The following is an 8708-nucleotide window of genomic DNA, read 5'->3' as shown; positions in this document are numbered from 1 at the left end:
TTTTGAATGTGTTGTTAATTCAATATAAGGTAATGTCGCTTTGAATTGTAGAGTATTGAATACACCACCTCCAAGTTTCTTGTGTAGAGAGGTGAACCTTTTAGATGCAAACATGTCCCTTTTCTTGATTTGTATCCAAAGTAATTACAAATTTATGACCCCCTCAACTTGTGACTGATTTTTGAAGGTCTTCTACATTGAGTTTACGACCCTATTTTCCCCTATTTTTCTAGTCAAATATCATAGAGCTACTCATGCTCTCGATTTTGAACCAAAAAAATTTGCAATCGGAGTTATAGCGCAAAAGTTATAGCTATTTTACTATTCTCTTCATATTCCATGCAATAAAGTCCTATTACTTGTATATATATTTTTGTAAAATTAATTTAGGAAAATATTATGAATATTCCAAGTCAAAATAATACTCTCGACCAAGTTTGAAACACTACGAAATTAACATTTTATCTCATATTCTCCTCTTTAGAGCACCTACTGAGGTTTAAGATGCTTCTTTTCTTGAAAAAAACAATCATGGATCACATATTGATCCTGCAACTGTACGGTCACATGGTAACATGGGAGATCTCCTCAAATGGTGCCATCAATAGTCGCAGAGTTTACAGAGATTGTGATAGACCATGATAGAAAGTAGGTGATGTTCGAGGAGGGATGAGAAAGACCATGAATGATTACGAGGGAGGAGAAGCAAGCGGAGGACTAGGTGTGAGGATGAAGGCAGTAGACAAATACGCATGAGTAGGAGGAGTAGAAGCAATAGGAGCAGGCATGAGCATGAGGCAAGAGGAGCTTGCATGAGTAGGAGGAAGGAGGAGTAGGCATGAGCATGAGGGAAGATGAGAATGGATGAGCATGAGGGAAGATGAGAATGGATGAGCATGAGGGAGGAGGAGCAGGAAAAAGTAGCAAGGGGGGGACGAGGAGGACACATGTGGGAGGAGGGAGGAGGAGGAAAAAGCAGCAGGGGGAGGAGGAGGATACATGTGGGAGGAGGGAGGAGGAGGCGTGTGGACAAAGGGAGGAGGAGGGGGGAGGGAGGAGGGAGGTAGTGGGAGGGAGGAGGAGGACGAATGGGACGTGTGGAAGAGGAGGGAGGAGGGAGACAAGGAGGAGGATGGGGGGAGGAGGAGGGAATTCAAATTCAAAATTCAAAATTCAAAAGTTTGACTTTGGAGGATGGGGGGAGGAGGGAGAGAGAGGGAATTCAAATTTGAAATTCAAAAATTTGACTTTGGGAAAAGTGCCCCCTCCTTGGTGTAAGAGGTGGCCCCCTCCTAGGTGTAAGAGGTGGGATCAACTGGGCTTAACCCACCTAGGTAGGGGGGTTAGGACTCCCTTGGACCCCACAAGAGGACTTGCATTAGGCCTAATCCATTTCTTAACCCATTCCTTATGAGGCCCTTTTGAGACCCCAATTCTCCCCTAATGGAGTGATAGATTGATTGGCCCATTAACATCTTTCTTTGCTTTCTATGTGGATATCTTTCCCTCTACCAAAGTTGAAACCCAACCTCTGGATAGTCTCATGGGAATATTTCAAGCTTTCCATTCAAATATTGGGGAATTAATGTTCTCAGGATGGAGTGCTGCCTCCTTGACAAAGTCTAGTATTTTTTTCTATAATTCATGTTATCAAGTTCCTCAAAGAGAAGGTGCATATGGAAGCCTATGTCCTATTCCTCTCCCTAACTTTGATAGTCTAGAATGGCCTCTTCTTGATCCATTCTCTATAGATGCATTTAGAATGAAGATGACATCAGATATTCAATCATCAATGAAGTTCACTTTCAGTTCAAAATCTGTGGGTGTTAGTTGGTTCATGCCCTCTATTACATTTATTTATTTTTTCAAATCAGTCTTCATTCACAAGACAAAGACCATGCGGGTATGCAAAGGCCTAGAAAATGAATTTCTTGATAATCTTCTATACCCAATGTGGGATGTTAGGGAGGGTTTGTAGAAGGGAGACCATTTTTTATGTATACTTACTATAGAAAGTATAGTAATAAGATATCAAGTAGTGCGGAGTATTTGCTACATGAGATACGCTTACAGACGTTGGAAAATAATCATGGCACATGGATACCTATGGATTGTGATGTAGTGGACACCACAGAGGTAGAGGTACATATGACCAATGGGGATATCCAATATCTTGAGGTCGAAGATAGTTGGAGCTTGAAGCACGTTTGAGAATACATCGCTGTCACCTTTGATGATAGTGATTTTTTCTTTACACTAAATGGGAAGATAGTGAAAAGGCGACTCGAAGAAACATCAATGCTTGAGAAATGGAATCCTCCTTGTAACTTATCCATTCATACTGGTATTGAATAAATGTAATAGTTTTTGAAGTGTGATGTCATTTGTACCGGCAATGAGTCTATACTTAATAAAATTAGTAGTTTTTTATGTGTGTTGTAAATATGATATAGTTTTTGAAGTGTGTTGTAATAGCACTTGAATAAATGTGAAGTTTTGAAACTGTGTTGTAAAAGTTTTTTACTAATTGTAATAGTTTTTGTTAAGTGTGATGTCATTTGTACTAACATAGGGCCCCCTAAATTCCAAAAAACAAAATCCATTATTTTGGGTGGCAAGGGTAGGTGGGAGTGGAATATGATGGCAAATTATTTAGGCCAATATATTACATTGTCCAATATTTTATTACCTAAATTGTAGTCGGACCTTTAAGGTATTTAAAGAGTCTAAAGTCAACTATATAAAGGGCCATTAGGTATGACATAGCCTTTATTGTCCTCACCTCCTAAACACCTGATCTCCCTGATCCAAGCGACGCAATCTATCCAGAGTTTGTGGAATCGTTTTTTCCTTACAAAATCGTCTCAAGAATGCATCGTGGACGAGATCATATGTGGTGAACTGATCCACCGCATACTCTGCAAGCCACCTTGAAGCCTTGCCTACTAAGGTTGACTCAAAAACTGACTCCTATCAGAGTGGTACCATGGGTGGTAGATTATTGACTGCATACACCTTATCAAACTGTCGGACATGAGCATTTGGGTCATCTAATTTTTTTCCTAAAAACGTGTCATACTTGACTAGGCTTGCCATCGCGGCACCTCCAACGCTTGGTTCTTCTCCTCTTGATGGTTCTCCTTGCCTGAAGAGGTTGCGAGAAGCTATCAAAACCACTGTTGGAGACGAGGATTCACCCAACATCCATCCAACAAGACCTGCACCCGCTGCCCTAATCGCAGCCATGGCGGTGAAAGTGAATGAGAAGGCATCCCTTGACATCGGTCAACTCCTCCCAGAGAACCCTACGACATGACGTCTCCATGCTCAGGATCACTGCTCTGTCGCCGTAACCGCGTCGTTGGTGTCAAAGGGTTAGGAGGGCCTTGTGAGCATGTGTGCATGCATGCCTACTGGAAAGATAGCAACTGTAGAATGTGCTGCCAAGACCACCAGATGAGGTTCTTCATTGGGATTTCCGCACTCGCTTGACCGTAAGCAGGGTGCTGGGGATTAGTTCGCATCCACTGGAGTTCATCTTGAAAACCTCGGATGTGATGCCACACCGCTATAATCTCCTCCTGAAGCTCCGCCGCAATGCGTGCTACTGCATGCAAACCTCCAAGTGAAGTGCCTCCGCAGTGACAACAAGGGGCGAATGACATGAGCTCGCCAAAACACCGTTCCAAATGCAAGTTAATCGCCAGATCATGAATCCCTTCCATGATGGTAAGAATTCGCATCATGATTGCCAATGTGTAGCGTCATAACTCAGCGTAGACGCTATGGGAAATAGAGATAAAACGATACGCGCAACATCTGCAAATAGAATACAAAGAACGCGAATAGAAGACACAACACAGTAGAACTCTATATTCCTTGATCAAGAGCTCTCTCAACAACTGCACTCAAGAATAGAGTCAGAATGCTAGTAATAGCATGTGTACAAGAATCGACTGTCGGTTAGAGACCGTTGAAGACTCAACCGCTTGGAGGACTGAACCACCAATCGTTGCGGCTAACCTACCCTCGCACACCCCTCATAGTCACTGCTACTAACCTGCATGGTTATGCAATAATATTCAAGCTAGGAGATTGGGCATTGATGTTCAATTCTAGGCTGGGAAAATTTCTGGGAAAGCTAAAGCTAAGATTTCTTTACATTGTTCGCCCCCCGTTATGAGGAGAAGGCAAATTTTGACGCCCATGTAAGAGTCCAAATTAACGCGTGTGTGGCCACTCATTCGAGACGTTCTCGGATCGGGGTAAGGCTTTTGTGTGTGTGTGTGGCCACTCACTCAAGTCACCTTAGTGAGGCTAGGCTTTTGTGTATACTTGACGGACGGCCCGTGCCAGGGGTCGTGTTTGGCTAACGCTACGCATAAGGGGATTGTGGTATCAGAACCGAGACATTCAGGGAGGTTGGGACTCGGCAACGGGTCCGACGTAAGGTGCTCACGACTTGAAGACTAAGTCCGGAACTTTACACAAACAAGTATGTAAAAGAAGTATGTAAGCACAACAAGAGAGTTGAAACACCATGAAACCAAAAGGTGAGGCAAAAGCTATATGCGAGATTTCCTCGACAGACATGACGTGGAGGTTTGCGACTCTCCTCTTTAATTCCAATACATATTGTGCAATTCTTACCCTCAAACCCATTTTTTTCCCAAGACTCCCTACTCTTTCTCTTCTTGGCATGGATGAATTCAAGCATTGCAAAGCCTGTCAAAAACTGCAAATTATTTTTAAAATTTTTGCAGAATCGTGAAACCAATTGTTGTGAGAATGGAAAAAAAAAGTTTGAAAAATCGCTCGTACACCTGACCGATGGATTGAAAAGCTAAGCTCGAAAGCTTCAAGGATGAAAATGCACCTCACAAGGGGCTAGAAAAGAGAGCCTGAGCCTGAGGACAAATCTACAGGCACACACATTCAGAGAAGGCAAGTGCTCACAAATCTTTCCCAAAAGCGCACGCGCACAGACACACAAACCTAGTAAAAGTGTGTCGCAATTGAATAAATGAGGATACAATGACTCTTCACTCCTCAGAACACAAGAACCACAAAACAACGAAAGCATAAACCAACAGTGCCTCTGCTGTCAATTGTAGTACTCTTTAAATGATCACTCAAAATCATCGTTGGATTGCGAAGTGCACAGGTTTCAGCAACGACGAAATGCATTTTTTTGAAGTGAATGCCGCACATAGTATGGAGATAAAGCTCTTCAAATATATCCAAACAATAACAACGCACATCTTCTAGGTGGCTAGATGACCAGCTCTTCACAGACTGCACCTCCTACAATGACATTGATGGCAAAAGAAGGATCCTAAGATGCTTGCAGCAACTAAAGGGATGCAAATCCTACATTGGGGCTTCTGTCTCATCATTTTTCCTTCAACATAACTCTCTTTGTTCGCTTTGTTCCTCTCTTTTCTATTCTTCTCATTTGCATGCATGCCTCTCACTATCGTAATAGAAAAGGTTGGTTAGAACAATACCAAGATCACGTTTGAGATGGAATGATGCCCCGAGAAGTCTGAAACCTCCACAGGCCAACTCTAAAACCTCCACAGTCTGAGTCTCCAGATTGCACAGAACAGCCACTCTTTAAGCTTACCACCTCCCACCCATCTAAAGGTAGAACTATCACAAGAACAAGAGAGGCAATGGATTAGCACAAGTTAGAGGTGGAAGGTTACTGTAAAAACAAAAGAAAGCATAGACAATGATGGCATACTCAGACTGATATCACTTTCCAAATGAACAAATGTTGCATTTAAAAGTCTGAAACCCACTATTTGAGCCTCAAAACCTCACAACAAAAATGCACAACACCAGCTGCTCCTCAATCTTATTAACTTTAGTCTCCCACAAGTCTAAAGACAAAAGAAGCTTGAGTACAAGAATGCCATCTTCCTTACAGTTCTCGAAAGCAGGGAAACCTCTATGAGCAACACCAAAAGTTGCTAAGGGTCTTGCAACTAAAATCTCCACTCAAAGATTTGATGTTTGCCAAACTTTCAAATCCCTTCTTAATTCCATTCGTCTACACATGCCCATGAAGTAAATTTCTTCAAAAGCCTTCTAACTTCCAACCGTCTAAACATGGAACTAACATCAAAATAATTAATAAAAGATCCACATGTGCATTATCTCTTTAAGATAGACACCTCACATCCTACACACACTAGTTTACAAGCTCACATTGCATAGAGTTTACAAGCTCATCTTGGGTAGAGTTTACAAGCTTACCTTGGTAAAAGTTAATTCCTTCACTTCATCTTTCTCTGTTGACGCAAGGAAACAATGACATTTTGCATGCAAAAAATGTTTTAAAAAATATTTTTATGACGCAATTGTACAGACAAGTTATAAAGAACTTTGCACGGTATGATTATTTGGTCACTGTGATGGAACATTTAGCTGCAGAGTTGAGAAGGACGTCCATTTTCATTCCATTAATTGGGCTCTGAATACAAATGGGGTGGATTCAACAGTTTTGGCCTGCCCTTCCTATTGACCTGTGAGCTTCTGCCAAGAGCACGGATTCTTTGAACACAAACTCCAAAAATTTTGCCTTGCATGAGATGCGTCGATAGCTTCTTCATCAAACTCCTTTTAATCTATTTGCTTACGTACTCTGAGGTGAATCAACGGAAGCGAGTAAGGGATACAAAATCGGAGATGCTCTTGGGTACTGATTTAATATTAGAAGATCTATTGGTGGAAAGGAAAAGTTTGTGCAAATCTGCATGTCTTTCAATAATCCTAAAGGTTGTGTATAGTCCTAACCATATGCAAGTTTGTGTATTTTTCTAACCATATGCAAGTTTGTGTATTTTTCTAACCGTATGCAAGTCAGTGTGAAATTATAGTTTAGAACTTTTTTGTGAGCAGTGTTTCTTTCCTAACCATTACTTTGGGAGGATTTGGGGATCAAGGATGCAATAGCTAGATAGTATCCCTTTTGTCACAAACCATAGAACCCTCTATTGGTGAGGCTCGCTAGGCTCTGACAAGAAGTGCTTAACTTGGCCGTGTACAAATCCAAGTCAAGATAGATTGCTCCATCGATAAGTACAAATCAAGATCGGTTGCCATGGGCATTTCCCAAGAGGGGTAGGGTAGACTTCATTGGAAATTTGGGTTTCATACGATCTTCCATATGGGCGCAAGCATGGCTGCCATGTGGGAAAATGCATACCCAATCAATGGGGGAGGACATGTGCCCTTGATAGGATGTGTAGATCCACAATAGGGATCGATGGGTTGTGCATGGATATCCGTTTATAGTTGCTTGAATGCCCCAGAAGAGGGTTGGATAGTCTCATGTGGACTGTCATGTATAGAACTTAGTATAGGGCTGACCATGGGTACCGATGGGTCTAGATGTTGCCTTATTTAGGCAAAATTGGAGGGTCCAAAATGGGATTGGGTGTTTGCATATCTATAGACTAGGTCGGCCATTCGATTGACCTTGTCAAAGAAACATTTTGGTGGATACGTACATAAAAAGTGTGAGTGTGGATGATGTACGATGTGTCTTTGAAAAGATAACTCATGGTGCTATGGCTACATGAAATACCATGATCTTGAGGTATGCTCAGCAAGAAGAAAGTTTAAAGGCTTTCAGACTTTATGCTCTGGGGATGATTCTTTAGTCAAGTGCTTTTGGAAAGCCACCGGGATCTGGAGAGCTAGATGGCAGTATCTATTATGATCCTATTCTGATATAGATGCTAGACTCTGCATCATAATGGAGAGGATTTGTACGTGAGTGAGGTGGTTGCATCTTATGGTGAGACTCCTGCATTTCAGGAACCAGGTAGCTTTATTAGTTTGCTAGTTTCACTATTTACCAGCATAAAGCTTCCAAATATTATTCTTTGTAAAAGGTGCAATGTAAATATATGAATGGTTTTTCTCACAAAGTTATTTTCCTCTCTAATTTTGGTTTTTGTCTGGTATACACTTCTAAAGATGCTCTTTATCTTTGTCATTCTTTGCTTCCTTGCCTTTGTTTCCAGCAATTCTTAATTTATAAGATTGGAAATGATTTACTATTCTAAATACATAAAACTTTTGCCCTCCTACTATCATCTGGCTAGACATTTCAGATACATTAATGGAGTGTCTTGGATCATCCTCATCCTCCTCCACACTGGGTTTGGATGTGCCACTATCCATCATGATGTCTCTGCCGGATCCCATCAGTACCATAGACTAGTGGCTGCTGTCCTTGACTGTACCTCACACTCTCTAGAAAGAAAATTGAATCTCTAATACCAATGTAGCAATTTCTTGTCTCAACAAGGCATATACCCAAGTGAAAACTATATGTACTTTCAAAGGCAAACCTAGGGTCAGCAAATGTGAGCAAAGGAGATGGAAACAAAACTCCATATGCATCAAACAAAAGCTGAGTGCTTACTAGGAAAAATCCTTGAGAGTGGGCAACAAAATGCCTCTAAGATCAATCCAAACAATGATTGAAAATTGCTCCTCATGTGGCAAATGAATCCTCTCACTCAAACCTTGGTTGGTATTGTGTGAGCGTATTGAATTTCAACGTTACTTTGAAACCAGCAGTAAATCATAGAACTGTGTGAGCACTCAATTTCTCCAAACTAGGAGGTCGATTACTTTGGGCCTCATAACTGCATCCAGCAAGCCAGCATTAGGAGCACTAGGAGCAGTAG

This window comes from Dipteris shenzhenensis, chromosome 22, assembly GCF_047967505.1.
Source record: "Dipteris shenzhenensis isolate YYH24624 ecotype China chromosome 22, Dip_SZ_1.0, whole genome shotgun sequence".
NCBI lineage: Eukaryota > Viridiplantae > Streptophyta > Polypodiopsida > Gleicheniales > Dipteridaceae > Dipteris > Dipteris shenzhenensis.
Note: the sequence above shows the minus strand (reverse complement) of the source record.